Here is an 18,790-nt window from a genome sequence, read left to right as displayed (position 1 = left end):
CTGTATATCCACCTTGATAACTTATATATTTGGCTTCAAAGTTCTGATATTAAAAGACATTAGAAAGATGCAAATTACTCCATATATTACAACTTTTCACCTTTCTGACATAATTGAGTTGTCTAATTTCTTCCCTAAGTAGTTGTAGTTTTAGATTTCCAAGCATGTAGTAAACCCATTTAGACTCTAGAAGATCTTTTCAATAAATCCAATACATTCAAGTAGTAAGCTCTATGAGATATAGATTGGTAATACAACCAATAAATTTCTGATTCATTTTACCAACTAATTGAAAATGTATGTCAAATTTTCAAACACAAAAATTGAGTAGTTCTCAAGTTAAAACAAGACAATATTAATGGTTTCATACAAAAGTAAATGAAAGATTAGATGATTCAGAAATAGTGCCATATTGTAGACCGGGCTGAAATAGAAATTGTGCACTCAAGACCCTCAAATTTTAGAACTGGGCATCATTTTCTTTTTACCTAAAGTAGATTTGGAAATAAATCAAAATATATTCTATATTACTTATTCATCAAGAATTACTAAATGTCATCAATTGAAGCCATTCAATTTTGTGTGCAAGTGGGAAAGTTAGAAAGTGGTTACCTTGTCAACTGAGGTATTTTTCCTACAAATAATATTTGCACTTCCAATATCACCCTTGGTAGAGAACTTCACCCCTTCCTTGGTCATAGAAATAACAACTGCATGAAAAATAATAACAATGTATTAGTACCTTTGCAAATTTTTCAAATATAAAACTCACATAAAAAGCTCATTTTTTTGTGTCCAAAACTTCAAAAACTCCCACATCAACAATAGGGTAGTGTATGATCAAGGTTGTATAACCGTACAACATCAATGTTCCTACCCTCTCACAAATCTTGGTACCAATTCAAATAAAAATTTCACTAACATAAAACAAATAAAAAACTAGATTTGTTCAATGCATAATATGATGTCCCAAACTAACAAACAAAACTCGTACAAGTATAGCCCCTAACAAAGTGTGGCTCTATGAGACATTTCATTTTAGATACTAGCAAAATCAAAACAATCAACACTTTAGTTCCTTTGCAAACAAAGAAGTAGTCTAATAGAGGTAAAAAAGAAAGAATTAAAGAAAGGGTAACTGGGATAAGTAAAATGAGCTCTAAATGCTCAGAATCACAAAATTGCTTCTATTTCTATAGTACTTCCCCAAACACATAGGCAACCACACCTATTAAATAAAATTGTCATACTAAAAACATAACAATAAAAGGAACAATTTGATAAGACAATTTTAACTGGCATTTTTGAAAAATTCTACAAGAATGCAGATGAGAATAGAGAAGTACAAAAACCTGGAACCTTGAAATAGATACAAATTATCTAAACAAAGTAAAATTCCTTTCCTATCTCACTTAATATACAAAATAGGCCCAACATCATACCTATGTCACCAATGGTGCTCAAGTCTTTGTAGATACAAGCAAACTCTTGTGATGGCATCCTTACAATGGATTAATACTCTGACTCAGGAATACCCAAATGTTCAGTGTCAATATCCATTAACTTCATTTCAAAGTTAGAGATCTTATCCTGGTCTGATTCAAACATATGGATAATTTGTAAGAAAGTTGTCACATTTATTTCTCATTTAGTTTCCAAAAATATAAATTTAGAAACAACCAAAATTACAAAATAAACAACAAATTTAGATATATCAAGGAACAACAAATAAAATGAACACTTTATTTTTCATAAGGAGACACAAATCCAATTCCAGTTTTACAGCATAATACATGAAAAAAAGGCATGACATGTAAAAGTCATGCAAAAACACAAATCTTACATAACACAGAGAGAGGTATAGTCCCTATCCTAGTTGATAGTCTTCTCTCCATGCATACAAATGACTGATCATAATCAAGAACATGAACAAGGAGACACATTAAGAAAAACAACAGGACATCAACATTTAGAAAATCTAAAGAAAATCTAAAATTCCAATGGAAAAGTCCAAGGCCCTTTAAAAAGTTAACACTTCATTTGAAAAAAGTGATAACAAAGTTCAAGAATATAAAGACTAATCTATCAAAATTGATTGAATAAGAAGTTAAATAAAAGTCACTCAAGAGCTTTTTAAAGAAAGCAACTATCTTGGGACTAAAGAAAATATCTCATTAACATATAAGGCTCAGGAATTTATCATTATCACATCCTTACAAACAAAACAAAAATATAACAGTACACTTCATGAATCTATCAATGTCAAATCCTTGCAGACAAAGTACCACTATGACAGTACTGAATATTACACTATACACTATCCTTTAATGTTGTTTACTTTTAACAATAATGATATATAGCTCTTTAATTGGCAAAGGCTTATGAAATAAAATGCTTTCAAATTATATTCAACCAATTGCTTTCAAAAAATTAGAAAGCCCCAAATAAAAATTGAAATATATGATCTGTAAGAGATGTCAGATAGAAGTTAAACCCTTAAAATGTTTGTACCTCTTAGTAACAACTCTAGTCTTGGAGACACGTAAGCATGTTCATTGGTCTTTTTTAATTTGGTTTTGTTTCCATCCCCAAGTGCAAAAAACTTCACACTTACCCAATCACACTCGTAATGGATCTTATGGTTCACTTTGCCTTTGTGGAAAGAGATCATGATGCAACTAAGCCCAAAAAAATAGATATTTGGGATCAGTTCCAAATCATAATTTTTTGATTCAACAAAAGAGATGGTAATAGGATTACCACATAGAAGATTTAGATGTTGTTGACATTCCAACACTTATTTAACACTTTTTGAACCAATGGAGGATGCTATAGCACAACCTGTGGTAGGTTCAAAAGATGGAGTTACTCACTGGTGCACTATCTTCAACCCACAGAGATTGCTCTGTTCATAAAAAATGTTACCACTAGGGGGTAAATGTTGAGATATGGAAACAATACTGTTGACTACCAAAAGTCACTTCTAATATTCAAAATGAACATAGATTAATTACACAAGAGACATGTGCTACCAATAAAAATTTAAAACCATTAAAATCTAATCCTCCATAGGCAAAACTAGACACAAAAAGTAAATCAAGATCCTTTACCTCTAACTAGCTTTCAGGGATCCATCCAAGTAGATAACAATTTTAACAGAGATTTTGGTATCCATTTTAAATCAATGATTTTATAACTACCCACTAGATTAGGTGGGTCCTTGCATTTCATAATTGATAAAATCTTGGACAAAATATTCGTCCAACAAATTGTTGATGATTGAAGAACTCTGTTATCTATGCATTAGTAGCAAGTTTTTGATGTGGACAATGCAGTATGGTGACACCCTGCAACAATGCAACAGTGAACTGGCCATATCCTCTCTTATAATTTAGGCATATTAATTTACCCTATAATAAGTACCTTTTAAAGTAAGCAAACAAGTGTCAAGAAAGTGGGTCAAAAAGGTCACCAGTTTATCTTGTTCTGTTATTTTATCTTTTGTGATTCACACATACTTTATTCTTATTTTCATCCTCCTATCACAAACTCGCTTTCACTAATGGTCATATTTTAACCACCTTTGGATTTTTCCTCCTTTCTTCATTTGCATGAACATCTTGATGATGGATCACATAGTGTGATCTGAAACATTGATGATATAAATCATGTTTTTTGAATGTTTGATGAAGTGTCCAAAAAAATTCATCTATGTTTGTTAAATGTTTGATGAAGTTTCCAGACAAATTCAATGATGAATTAGGGTTTTTATCCCACAATTTTGACCAACAAAAGTAATAAACATGAAAGGTTAAACTGCATTTAGATATCACATGTGTTGGCTAGACAATTGAGTATGGCATTACTACCTTCTGAGATATAAGTCTTATTAATCTAATGTTGATCTCTTTTGATATCCAAATGTTATTACTTCTTTTTTTTTGTGGTTTTAAATTTTAATCCCTAGGGCATCTAAACTAGCCTTACTCTCTACATCTTCTGCATCTTTTGTCCCTTGTACAATCTTGATTTGATACTATATTATTTTTTAATTTTATCTTCCTACCTATTCAATGTTCCTTTTATGGAGAACTTAACATGATCAATTTAAAGGTTATATTTGTGGTAGGCTGGTGTTTTGAATCTAGTACCCATGATCTTTGCACCTTCTGCTGACTCATTTTGTATCTAAAATCAATATTTCACTAAATATAATAAAGAGAATGCAACTATTCATGCTAAATAAACTTATTTTCTTTTTCTTTTGCTTGAATACCAACTTCTTTATTTCACACTTGTAATGCACACTCTAACAATTCAAAGAAGTATATGGGATTCTATTCTTCTAGCCTTTCTTAGACTATTCCAATTTTGGCCCTTGACATTCCTAGGCCTTCTGCATAGGTACTTCTTAAAAATGACTAGATTGTAGTGAGATCAAATTCTTAGGTTTCAAATATTCCTAAATCAATTCTAGTAGAATCGGATTCTAGATTGGAAGACAACAATTGGGAAAAATAAAAACTCCTCTTTTTTTTTTCTGGTCACTTGTACCAATTTATTGAATGTTGAGATTCAAGATAGGAAAAACATTGTAAATTTGTAATGGTCTAACATTAGTGTAACTTTTGGAACATGATTGAGCTCCATGTAGCAGTTGAAGCATGAAAACCAATATAGGGGCATGAATATATGTGGATGAGAGAAAAAATGAGAAACACTACAAGACCATTATCAATATCACCTTGGCTTCAATCAATGCAAAATTTTGGCCTATACAGATTCTTGGTCCAAACCCAAAACTTGTAAATATAGCAAGATGTGTAGATGCCTTTGAAATCCCTTCACTAAATCTTAGGGGATTCAATTCATTGGCATCTTTCCCCCACAAATCTTCATCATGGTGCACTAGAATAGTTTGTAGCATAACCTTTGTGCCTATTGGGACAGTCAAGTTCCCTAGCTACATCTTGTTGCATGCCTTTCTTGTTATAACCATTGTTGGAGGGTAAAGCCTCAACACCTCATACAAAATCATGTTCACCTAAAAATGAGTAATGGGTTATACTCCTTGGCAAAGATTGAACTTATGAAAGCAATTATTGTACACTAAATTGTTTTGATGATGAATGATAGAGTAGATCAAAAATGTTATTGCAAATGAGATCTTATACAATATGATCCATAAACAAAATAGTAATGATATAGAATGCAAAAATTTAAACTCTATTTATTCTTACAAATTTTAGGCTAGAGAAGGCATCAAATTTTGGAGTTTCTTTGTTGAAGATCTGAAGCACTTCCTCCCTTGCTTGACCTTGCCAATCTATGTGCATTCCAAGTACAATGAGTGTCCATGTGAGTAAGGTAGAAGTAGTCTCACTCTCTGCAATAAAGAAAGTCTTGCACTCATCAACCATGTTTTGAAGAGATAAGCCCAAAAAATTATATATGTCCTTCAATTCATTCTTATAAGAATTCATCATTAGACCCAAAAGATTAGTGTCATAGCTATCATGTTTCCTTGTCTCAACATTCTTTTTACAATCAAAGATCATCTTTGTCAATGATTTTTCAATATCCATCTCTAACTTTCAAGACCTTAAGTTACTTGGAGTAGGCGAGAACCTTCAAAAAATTGAAAAAACAATAGTAAAAGACATATTTTATATCTGAAATATGAAAGTATTGATTTAATGTCCACCTTAATGATGTTCAATGGAAATATATAAGATCAATTATTTATTCAGCCAAATACCCAATAATGTTTCTTAACAAAAAGGTACTAGTATAAGAAGGAAGGAGGTACTACACTTCTTGGTGTAGACAACTAAAAACCTTTAGAAAATAAATTATTTTTATTTTCTAAAAAATTCCTGATGACATCATCATTTATTAATTAATTATTTATTTAATTAAATAACTTATTTTTATGCCATTAAATCCCTTTATCTTAATTTAAAATATTTAATTAAGGAATCCCTCCCAAAAATGTTTAAATCTTATTTAAACATTATTTCCTTATTTATTAATTATTTAATTAATAAATTGACCAAAAAACACAAAATAAATAATAATAATAAATTTTTGCCCAAAACTTGGCCAATTTCCTTAAGACCACTAACCTCTTCCAAAATCTTATAATCCTTCTTTAATTTTGATTAAAGGCTAATCCCATCATTTCCTACCCCTAATCCCAACTCAAAATATTTAATTAAGATTAAATATTAATCATCATTTTTATTAAAAAAGTTTTAATAAATATCTCCTCAACCCAAACCCTTGAAATAAATAAAACTTTATTTATTTCCTAAAAATCTAAATCACCCTCATCCTAAGAAGTTCTAGACTCTTCTAGAAAGTCTTCATCCTCATCCTAGGAAATTCTAGACTATTCTAGAAAGTCTTTATCCTCATCCAAAGTCTAGACTCTTTTAGAAGATGTCTTTAAACCTAATCCTAATCCCCTCCTAACCTTGTCACATTCCCTAAAACATGGGTTAAGACTTACTAACCCAAGCCAAAGTTAACAAATATCTCCTCCTTCACCCACCCTCATTAAATGCCATCCACTTGCCTATCCCTAAGCTAATCCTAAACCATCCTAATCCATCCTCTAATCATTTGCACAATCCTAAGCAAGCTTAAAACCTTGCTAATCAAGCCCAAGTCGAAATTCCTCTCATCTCCTTCAAAATATCCCAACCATAAAACTTTATGAAGCCCACTAGGCCATAAATGACTCTTCCAAGCCTTTTTATTGCTCTTACAAGCCATTATGAGGGTCTTTATGAAGATTTTATCCCTTGAGCCTCCTTTGTTGACTCATCCTTCCCCTTTCCTCCATCCTCTCACCCTATGACATGTGTCACTCCCTGATTGGCTGTAAAGAAGCACAATCCATGTGCTCTCCTCTCATGCAATCTGAGCCCTCCATGAGCTTTTTCTCATCCTTGCATCTTAGCCCTCAATCCCTCAAGCCTCTTGCCTATAAACTGGATCCTTCCCCTTTGCAAAATAACACAATCCATGAAGTAAAGTCATAATGTCATTTTAAGAAGCCATTTTACATCAAAACCATACACTCACACCTAAATTCCAACTCTATTTGAAGCTCTTTTTGAAGCATAAAGCTTTAGCATACATCCTATCTATTTAGACAAAGCCACTCAACAAGAGAGCTTCTTATTGAGAGAGTCCATTAATGGCTCATATTCTCAATTGAGAGCTCATCTTAGTCTATCTTGAAGTTTATGAATTTTGTTTAGTTTGTAGAAGGTTTATTTAAATTTGGTTTCTATTAGCATACTGACATTGCTCATATACATTTTGGCATGCCCGGTGGGACCCCGCATGGGTCATCTTCATTAGCTTTTTTAGTCAAGTTTTGTATGTCATTTTCTAATTTTGGCTAATTTTGTTTGTTTTTGTGATTGGTAGGATTGTATAAATTGGTTTTGTAGGTCCACATGAGCATGAAAAAGACAAAGGAACTCATAATCTATCTCATAGTGTTTGCAGATTTTTCAAGCTTATAGGTGGACAAAGCACTTGGAATTCTTCTTCCTCTTCTTGTCTATATTCTTCTTATTCCATCTACTTCTTCTTCTTCTTCTTGTGGGAGATCTTGGCCATTTTTTTTGAAGGAAGAAAAATCATACACTCTTCTTTTTAGTGCTTAAAATGAACCCCTAAATCATACTTAAATCCATTAAAAACTAAAAATTCGCAAAAAAAAAAAAAAGGCCTTTCAACAAGTGAAACTCAACCAATTCAATCATTTGCATCCTTGCAACATCAAGGTTTTAGATGCATTCATGCAAAGTTAGGAACACTTCATTTTTGGAAATTTAAAAAGAACGTCAAGTTTCCATTTCAAAAGGTTCAAAATCAACACGAAGTGCACACTAAAATCTAAATCAAACTCAAAGCATCAATCAAGGATAAAATGAACCTCATTTGCAAATATTTTAAAATTCTTTTAAAAATCTCATGAAAACTAAGAGTCCTAAATGGTTGTCAAAAATTGCCCTAAAAGCTTTGTTATTTGTTCCAAACAAATGTCTTGTTGCAAAATTTTGAATGTTTCTTAGGTTTTTCATGCATCAAAACAATCTAGGAATATCATTTTTGGGCTTAAAATATGCAAACTAGAACACAAAATCTTGAATGAAAACCAAAGTCCAAAGAGTCATTTTCACTTTTAAGTTCAAAACAATCTTGAATGATCTAAGGTTAAAACAAAGCACTTCAAAGTTCTTAAAACAACACACAAAATCTCAATCTTGAATGCTCAAAGGAAAAAACTTGAATGTTTAATCACTTGTCTTTGAATGCATGTTGCTAAACACACTCTTGAATGCCATGGATTAAAATCAAATTTTCCTTTAATGCATGATTAAAACAACAAATCCAATCTTGAATGCCAAGGATCAATTAACCATTGCAATATCAAACACTTCATTTGGAGCTTTTAAAATTGGACAAAACAAATCTCTTTTCCACATGCAATTTAGGAAAAGTTTGATTTTTGGACATTTAAGAAACTTTATTAAGTTAAATACAAATTTGCAAAAATAAATTTGAGTAGTTCCTTGGACTCACCTCTTTTCTAATCACCCATCAATTCAACCATTGGTTGCAATCTTAGCGCCATTTATGGGGATGGGTCTACTTGAAAAAGGTGTTAAATGTTCCACAATCTAACTCACTCACTTGGTCTTTGAACGTTTTCTTTAACTTTATCAAAATTCTTAAATGACCAAAAATCTACATTAAATCGATCACACTTCAAGTTTGGGCATAAAAATTGGACAAATCTTGACGTGGAAGGCCTCCAGGCGTGTGCTTGGCAATCGAGTTTCACACATCTTTATTTTGGGCTTAAAAAAAACTCACACTCAATCTTGAATGCCTAACAATCAATGAACATTGCATGGTTTGGATGCATTTTCAATGGCGCTCGCATTTCATATGTTGACAATCTCTCAACTTTCATTATACTGATGATGCTGTCAAATTGGAATGAACATTGTATGCCATAATCACAAGTGTCTTCAATCATAGCTTACAAAATCTAAATCATCAATTGGAATAAATGCATGTCTTTTAAAGCCCAAGGTCATGTATGTGGTCTTGTTTTACACTTTTTAGGAGGCCTGCTTGGGGATTTCATCACCCCTTGGGACAACCACAACTCCAGCATTTTGGCAGAGTATAAAAATTGAGAGGTGAATCCAAAGACACCTCTCTTGGAATCAAGATTTTGTCACTCGGGCTAAGCCTCAAGGAACTTTATACCCTTGAGAAGTGAAAGAGGAGAAGTGGGTTACCCCTCCTCTCGGCTGTGTGACATCTTTTTGGTTTCATCTATAGATTTGGGCCTCATGTACCTTGCGTATATCGAGGACTTCCTAGCTATAACAAATTTCATCCTTGTAGAAAGCTTCCTAGGATGTTGGTGTGTTTGACGTTCTTGCTCCAAAATTTTGTCTGCTTGTTTGTTCAAAACTTTTGAATGAATGTTTGCCAACTTTGGTCAAAATCCCAAAAAAGCAAAAATCTCCCAGCTCAAGGCATACTTAGCGTAGTCACTGCCTCATCAGAAAATCATCCAAGCTCCCCCACTGCAACCGAATCTATCTAGTTCCTTGCTTTAGAACAATCCCAAATCCAAAGTCTCTCCAAATCATCCCCCCCAACCAGCTAGCAATCCAATCCAAAATCATACCCAAGCCTTTAGAGAGTTGTTGTCATTCTGCTAGAATTTGCTATCCAATCAATCTAACCAATCTACTAGCCTCACAAAGGTTATCCCTTTGATAGAGCTTTGTCTAGGGTAATCTAGCTTTGTCACTTGTTATCCCTCATCACCTTGAGCTAAAGGTTGGGATCCACAAGTGGTCAATCTTTTGTCATGCCCATAGGATCATTAGTCTATCCTTAAGTTGACACAATCTCTACCAATCTAATGCATAGGAAAGCAAAACTCTCTTTTTGACAGCATGCCCTTGAAGTCTTCCATCCACAGGAAAGCCAAAAATCTCCATCCAATCCTCCTTAGGTCTGTCATACAGCTTTGACTCTCCCTAGGAAATCCTTCATCAGCCAATCCAAAATCTACGCTTAATCCAAATCCAACCATGAGCTTCCGTGTTCATCCATATGCAAGACCCCATCCCCATCCGACTCATCATCAAAATATGAAATCCCAAACCTATCATGATGTGTTCGATCATATTGTCCTTGCTCCCACCACCTCCTATTCCAATTATGATGAAAATCTTGTTGACTATGATGGGTATATTGAAAGCCTTAGAAACATTCCCCCAAGCATCCCACAAAATCCATGCATTCTTCCAAACTATCTAGTCATGCCATCTGATATCCCAGCTTCTCCTCCATCACCTAATCAACCAAGCTTCCAATCTTCCACCCCCATCACACTAGCTATTCCTCTTAATCCACCTCCACCTTTGACACATGAGTCTCCAAGGAATCTCCTAGAGGAAATACAAGAAAAGTTGCCTCCAGCAGTTGATAAGCCATGTCATCTAATCCAACCATGTGAAGTAGTCAGTAATGAAGCTTCCCCATCTATAATATCACCTCCATCTCCCATACCTATCATCCCCATACCATCCATCAAATTGCTTAAAATCCTTCCACTTCCCATAAGCATCAAAATCTCACCATATTTCAAAACCCTCCAAATCCTATCCACATCACCTCCAAGCATTTCCCAAATCTCCCATAATGACCCTTATGCATCCATCTTCTACTCACCCATCTCCACTACTGAATCTCCCATTTATCCATCCACTGCCTTTGAAGATTCCATCCCTTCACCTCCTATTGCACCATCCACTCTAAACAAATCTTATGAAGATCCTGCCCAAAAGCATGTTGACATAACCCAAAGCATGAACAAAGATATCATCATACCATGTCTTCCATCCATAGTGCAGTCACTATCCCCTCCATCTCCAAAACCTCAAGCCATACCTCCTCTACTGTAGGATATCTTTTCATCCCATTAGCTAAATCAAGATCCTATCCTACCATCTCTTCCACTCCATGCTTCCATCTTACCACCTATCCAAGCTATTTCACCATCTATAATATACCCTCTTGGTTCACTTACATTCATCCATAGTGGCCTCCTCTCAGCAGAAGAATTAATAACAGTATCTCCCCATTGCAGTACATCTAATAAAGAACTTCTACCATTTTCTACAAGCAAAAAGTTTCCTCAGCTCGTTCAAATTCTCAATCGATGGCATTATCAAGGTCAAGGTTTAGGACCACAAGAGCAAGGAATCATAAAGCCTATTATTGCACAAAAGAATCCAGGATTTCATGGTCTCGGATATGTATCCAAAGGCTCACCATCTAAAAGTGGTGCATGTCATCCCCAAACCAAGCCTATCTCCAAGCCCACATTGCCATCCTCCCATCATTCCTTCAAGAAATCTTATGTCATCTCCCCTCCACAATCTTTGCAACTTTAAACAACCTACCATATCCCCCCTTCATTTGCTAAATCCATTTTGGGTTCCTATATACCAAAATCTACCATCAGCCATCCTCCTATCATCCAGCATAAAAATCCCACTCCTTTCATTCCTATTCAGGATCAACAAAGGCACATCTCTCTACCTATCATCCATCATCCTCCCACTATAAGCTCCTACATATCCTCTCCATCTCGCAAAGCTTCTCATAACCATCTTCCCAAAGCTTACCACAACAATGTGAATGCCAACTTCAAAATGCATAAAGCTAAAAATCCACATCCTAGGCAATCATATGTCTATTCTAAAAGACATACTCCAAAAAGGAAAAATCCAATCAAAGAATGCAAAATAATGCAAAAGCCTATGAAAAGAAAATTCAAAACCATGTGGATCCCAAAGAAAAAAGTTGAAACCCAATGCATAATGGCATCCACCATTGCTAATACTCCATCTAGTGAATCATGTCCCTCATCTCCTAATTCCATCTTGGGTGCCTATATCCCCGAGTATGCTTCCACAAATCCTCCATCAAGCCCCCGTCTACCATCTATTCCCCATCTACTCTTTTCACACCCATCCCAACATGTGCCAATGTTGATCCTACAAGAATCTCCATCTCATGCTCCTTTCCAGCCTTTTCATCCCTCCATCTCCTACCATCAATCCCATCTAATTCGATCTATTGCATAAATCACACTTTCGATGTACCAATAGCTAGCAACAAAATTAAACATTCCAATAGCTAGTGAAAAATCCTAAAAAAAGGCCAAAAATAGCTGAAGAAAGCCAAAATCATTCCAGCTAAGTCCAAAGTCAAAAAGTAAAAAATTAAAAAAAAAGGAAAAAGAAAAAGAAAGCGTCCACTAGTGAAAACTTGGCAATTCAAGCACCTTGGACAAGTATGATGATGAAAACTTGGCAAACAAGAATCATGCATAATCCAACCATCCCCAGCTTAGCCTATCATCTGCATGCTTTTGGTCACATCTTGACATCCAACTCCATCTTCCAATCTACACACCTATCCTCCATCCTCCAGCTTCCATCTCACACCATCCACTGATCTTCTGTAGCTTTAGCCAATCATCCCATCTATCATCCATCTCCCTAGCGCCTTCCATTTTTCCATCCTAGCTTGAATCCTATCACATCCATTGTAAGACCTCCTTCCACATGTCATCTTTTGACTGGGGGCACTGTATTCCTTGGAGATCTTGTCTTGTCCATCCTCCCTTGTCATTAGTATCCCGCTTTAGGCTATCCTCATGAAAATCCAATGTCATCCTCTCATTAGCCATCTATCCATTCAGCTACCACCAACCTTAGCATTGTCCCCATCATCATCATTGGATGCATCTTGTGAAATCCATATCTTCTGTTATCACCTCATCCTTATCTTCTACCTCTTGCAACAACTTGAGCCATCCCACTATCCTCTCATCCTGAGCTTTTTATCCATCTATATCATACCTATCATTGGTCCGTTACCTTATACCATATCTTGATGAGCCCACTTGTAAATATCTTGGTCCATTAGCTTGTACATCCTCTTTAGCTTAGTACCATTCTATCTATCTAGCTTTCGTGTCAGTTCCTCCTTGATCAACACCTTGCACACATCGCACAACCCTTGGTTAGCTATCCCAATGCATCCTTTAGCTAGATCTCCTATCACCAAAGTGTTATCCTTCTTAGTTTAGCTTGCCAAACACATCACTCATCCAAATCCACCAGCTTAGGTGCTCTTCAATAGATCCTTGTAGGATATAGCTTTCCTCATGTCTAATCTTGGTCCATTAGTACCTCGTCCTACCCATCTCGTTGGCAAATGTTTCTCTTTTGGATTTTCACTTTCTTTTGATTTGGAATCTTCCCTTTTGGGTCTTGAGGTATCTTTTCCAAATAATCTTTTTGTTCCCTTCTCAAAGTTGCCATGATCTTCCATATCATGGTATACTGTGAATGGGGCAATCAGGGCATAAGGTGTTGATCAAGTCTTTTGTTTGTTTTTCTTTTCTGCTTGTGGGTTACCCAGTGTCGGTTCCACTCTAATTCTTTTGAGATTCATGTGTGATGCTAGGGCAATCCTTGCGTATTTGTTTTGAGTTAGTCCATTAGTCCTCTGGATAGTTGGTGAAAAGGCCTTGATGTTCTTGGTAACCTTAGCAATTAACCAACAGTCCAATAGAAAATCTAGTGCTCAACTACATGGTGGTACTTCTCTTTGAAGTATCCCCCCGCTCAAAAAGCTTCAATGGTTTTCCTTCATCTCCATTATCCCCCATCCATATCCAGTATCCATCTCTTGTACCCCAGCTTATGCGTCAGTATCTCTTTGAATCACTCCTCACCTTTAGCTTTAGGGATCCACAATCCTAGTCTTAGGGATCCACCAACCCAAATCAATCCACCAAGCCTCATCTTTCGAGATCCACAATCCTAGTCCTAGGGATCTCCGAAACCCATCTGTCACCAATCTGACTCTTTGAAATTCTGTTGCATCAGCTTTTTAATCACCTCATCCATCTCTCCATCCTAGATTCTTTTTATAGCACTCCACTCCTTCATCCTCTACAATCCCTGAGATCTTAAGCTTGCTTCCTCTTGTGCCTCTGATTCTCCCTTTATCATTCTCCCGTAGTGAGAGTTTGAGCTAACTAAACCTCTTCTCTTCAGCCAATCTGAGTCTTCTTTCTCATCTTAGATTCTTGTACTTTTCAAGAAGTCGTCAAGCCTCGCTTTCTCTCCCCGCCGCCTTCTTGAGGGGGCATCTTGCAGTCCATTCTCTCCTCTTCTGCTCTAGCCTTGGGCATCTTATTTTCTTATCTTTGATGCCATGCCACTTGTGGCATCACATCAAAGAGGGGCAAAATGTAGACACCTAAAAACCTTTAGAAAATAAAGTATTTTTATTTTTTGAAAAAAATTTGATGACATCATCATTTATTAATTAATTATTTATTTAATTAATTAATTTATTTTTATGCCATTAAATCCCTTTATCTTAATTAAAAATATTTAATTAAGGAATCCCTCCCAAAAATGTTTAAATCTTATTTAAACATTATTTCCTTATTTATTAATTATTTAATTAATAAATTGACCAAAAAACTCAAAATAAATAAAAAATTTATTTTTTGCCCAAAACTTGGCCAATTTCCTTAAGACCACTAACCTCTTCCAAAATCTTCTAATCCTTCTTTAATTTTGATTAAAGGCTAATCCCATCATTTCCTACCCCTAATCCCAACTCAAAATATTTAATTAAGATTAAATATTAATCCTTATGTTTATTAAAAGAGTTTTAATAAATATCTCCTCAACCCAAAACCTTGAAATAAATAAAACTTTATTTATTTCCTAAAAATCTAATTCATCCTCATCCTAAGAAGTTCTAGACTCTTCTAGAAAGTCTTCATCCTCATCCTAGGAAATTCTAGACTATTCTAGAAAGTCTTTATCCTCATCCAAAGTCTAGACTCTTCTAGAAGATGTCTTTAAACCTAATCCTAATCCCCTCCTAACCTTGTCACATTCCCTAAAACATGGGTAAAGACTTACTAATCCAAGCCAAAGTTAACAAATATCTCCTCCTGCACCCACCCTCATTAAATACCATCCACTTGCCTATCCCTAAGCTAATCCTAAACCATCCTAATCCATCCTCTAATCATTTGAACAATCCTAAGCAAGCTTAAAACCTTCCTAATCAAGCCCAAGTCGAAATTCCTCTCATCTCCTTCAAAATATCCCAACCATAAAACTTTATGAAGCCCACTAGGCCATAAATGACTCTTCCAAGCCTTTTTATTGCTCTTACAAGCCATTATGAGGGTCTTTATGAAGATTTTATCCTTTGAGCCTCCTTTGTTGACTCATCCTTCCCCTTTCCTCCATCCTCTTACCTTGTGACATGTGTCACCCCCTGATTGGTTGTAAAGAAGCACAATCCATGTGCTCTCCTCTCATGGAATCTGAGCCCTCCATGAGCTTTTTCTCGTCCTTTCATTTTAGCCTTCAATCCCTCAAGCCTGTTGCCTATAAATTAGATCCTTCCCCTTTGAAAAATAACACAATCCATGAAGTAAAGTCATAATTCCATTTTAAGAAGCCATTTTACATCAAAACCATACACTCACACCCAAATTCCAACTCTATTTGAAGCCCTTTTTGAAGCATAAAGCTTGAGCATACATCCTATCTATTTAGACAAAGCCACTCAACAAGAGAGCTTCTTATTGAGAGAGTCCATTAACGGCGCATATTCTCAATTGAGAGCTCATCTTAGTCTATCTTGAAGTTTATGAATTTTGTTTAGTTTGTAGAAGCTTTATTTAAATTTGGTTTCTATTAGCATACTAAGATTGCACATATACACCTAGAACCTGGAAAATACATTTTTTCATAACTTTTACTAGATAGAAAGGTTAGTTTAGCTAGCATGTTAAATATGTGTTTTCCTTCTTCAAAACTAGACGCAAATTTTGTTTGAGCTATTAAATCTGAACTTAGGCATCAGAATTCTTCTAAGGCCTCAATTTCTTTCACACCCTCAATGATTACATTTTCCCATTTCTCCAACATTATGGTAGTGCTAGTTGCCATCAATAGAACCATTAACTGAAAAAAATCACCCAATAAGATCACTACATATGCTTTGAATTCCATAGACTATATCTATGAGAAGAGATGAAAAAAGTTTCTGGTTTGATTCATCCTAAGATAATTAGTGCTCCTGAGTTATATAGCTTTTACCTACAGAGACAAGGAGACCCAATTAGGAAAAGGGTGACTATACACTTACCTTCAAACTTTCTAAATGAAAGGCTAGATTGAGAAGTCTCCTTTGACAAGCCTATTTGTCTCCCTTGGATAGTGCAAGCCTATAAGTTCTAGCCAAGTGTTTCAATTGAATTGATAACTCAGGCTTCTCGTAATGCCTAGACTTGTTGGACAAAATCTGCTTCATAATCTTTGGGTCATGAACCACAAGCCTTGCTGCAATGCCCAACCAATACACAAATATCCTACCTAATCACACATTAGGGAGCAATATTGTATTCATTGTGATGAGATATTCACACTGCATAAAGCTGTAACTCTTGTTCTTAATTCACAAATATACTAATCACATCAGAGGAACAAGATCATATTATTTTTATCAGATTTCCACAATTCATAATCTATCACTCTATTTTCTTATTCACAAATATCCCACCTAATCACACCAATGAACAAGATTTTATCACTTTATTATATTTTCACAATTCATAAAGTTGTCACTCTATTTTTGAATTCACAAATAGACTACCTAGCAACATCAAGGGACAAGATTTAATTGCTATTATCAAATTTTACAATTCATTTAACTATCACTCTTTTTTTTGAAAGCACAAATACCTTGCCTAATCACATCATGGAAATCTTGCTATCAGATTTTCACAATTCGCAAAGCTACCACTCTTGCTTTTTAATTCACTAAATAGATTTTAAAATACATAAAACTTGTCACTTGTTTTTGAATTCACATAATTCCTATCATGGAACAAGTTTTCATTTATGTTCTCAGACTTTCACAAATCATAAGTTGTCACTCTTGTTTTTGAATTCATAAATACCATGCCTAATCACATTTGGAAAATCATTTTAGAATTCACTAGTATCCTGCCTAATCACATTTAGAAAATCATTTTAGAATTCACTAGTATCCTGCCTAATCACATAAGAGATGAACAGAATGATCTGAAATGATAATGGGAGAAAAAATTCAAACAACCAAATTTCAAAAAAAAAGTCAATGAATTATACAATTCCAAATACACACAACCAAATTGGTTCTTCAAATTCAAATCAATTCTTGACCCATTTTTAAAAAAAAAACTTAAAAGAGGCTATTGCTAGGATCTTTAACATATTGTTTTTCCCAAACATCAAAATGCAGAACCACATGTACAATATCATGGGTTGTGATCTTGGAGGGAGTCAATTTGATGTGCTTCTGGATTTCAAGTAACTCTTTTGTGCTTCCATAAAACAACCTATAGGGTGGTCCGTAAATACCCTAATTTTGATAGAACTCCTGAGTGTGAAGAAGCACCCACCATATTTTCACCACAATATTCACCAATATAGCTGTCAATATGAGAATCACAAAGATTAAAACTCAGCACCAAGAAACATTCAAATCCATCTCTGTACTGCAGAATCTCTAGTTTCCTGCCATTTAAGGGCTCCTTTGCATTAATGGGAAGCAAGAATCACCTTTTGTAGATAAAATTCTATTTCATTTTCTTTAAAAGACCCTGACCTTACATCAATTGATGACCAAGGAGAGCTAACATCCCTTCACCATAGCAGGGTCCAGATCTGCTTTCAACACCAGCCCTACCCTCTGCAAAAACTATGTGAAAATTCATTAAAACTTGAGGAACCCGAGAAAATGGAAATGAACCCGAGCACAAAAGAAATGAAGTGGGAAATGTTTCTTTTTTTAAAGATGTATAAGCCCCATGTTCATCAAAATTTTCACCAACACGAGCATGAATTAAAAAAAAAACACATTTTTCCTTACCTATTTCGACCAATTTGACCCCATTTTAATAGATGGTTGAAAATTTTGGTCTAAAAATGGGGTCAAATGTACTAGTGTCAAGAGTTTTATACTATTTTTCAAGTCTTGAAGAAATGGAGACATTATTTGATTCCTAAGTATTTTGTGTTGTCTACTGACCATAAAGCTTTACAATATTGGGGAAGTCAACATTAGTTGAATCAGAGACATATGAAGTGGGTTGAGTAATTGTAGAGTTTCACGTTTGTGATCAAGCATAGAAGTGGACTTACTAATTGAGTTGTTGATGGATTGAGAAGAATACCTCCTTTTTGTCGAAGATGAAGGTTGAAGTACTTGGTTTTGATGAAATGAAAGAGTTATATGATACTGACCCTAATTTTTTTGAGATATGAAGAGAGTTCAAAGCAAAAAATCTATTAGATCATGTGAGTAAGTATGATGATTATTTCATTCAAGAATGTACGTTACACAAAGGAATTATATTATGTATACTAAGAAGTTCTATGAGAGTTAATTTGATTAAGGAAAATCATTGTGGTGGATTGGCTAGACATTTTGGAATTGATAAGACATTGAGTTTTTTTAAAGGACAAGTATTATTGGCCACAAAGGTATAAGGATGTTCAGAAGTTTGTATGGATTTGTGGAGTTTGTCAAGTTACAAAAGGAGTAAGCTAGAATATTGGATTATATACACCTA

The 18,790-nt window shown here is 34.8% G+C and overlaps 1 pseudogene; it reads right to left on the bottom strand.

Annotated features, from left to right (window-relative positions):
* Window positions 1-4,558: 4,558 nt before the first annotated feature.
* LOC149537676 (cytochrome P450 734A1-like) lies at window positions 4,559-17,706 on the bottom strand (annotated as a pseudogene).
* Between the last annotated feature and the right edge of the window lie 1,084 nt (window positions 17,707-18,790).

Source organism: Cupressus sempervirens, chromosome 9 (assembly GCF_028749045.1).
Source record: "Cupressus sempervirens isolate cs-2001-9-10 chromosome 9, ASM2874904v1, whole genome shotgun sequence".
Taxonomy (NCBI): domain Eukaryota; kingdom Viridiplantae; phylum Streptophyta; class Pinopsida; order Cupressales; family Cupressaceae; genus Cupressus; species Cupressus sempervirens.
Note: the sequence above shows the minus strand (reverse complement) of the source record. Positions and strands in the feature narration are given on the sequence as shown.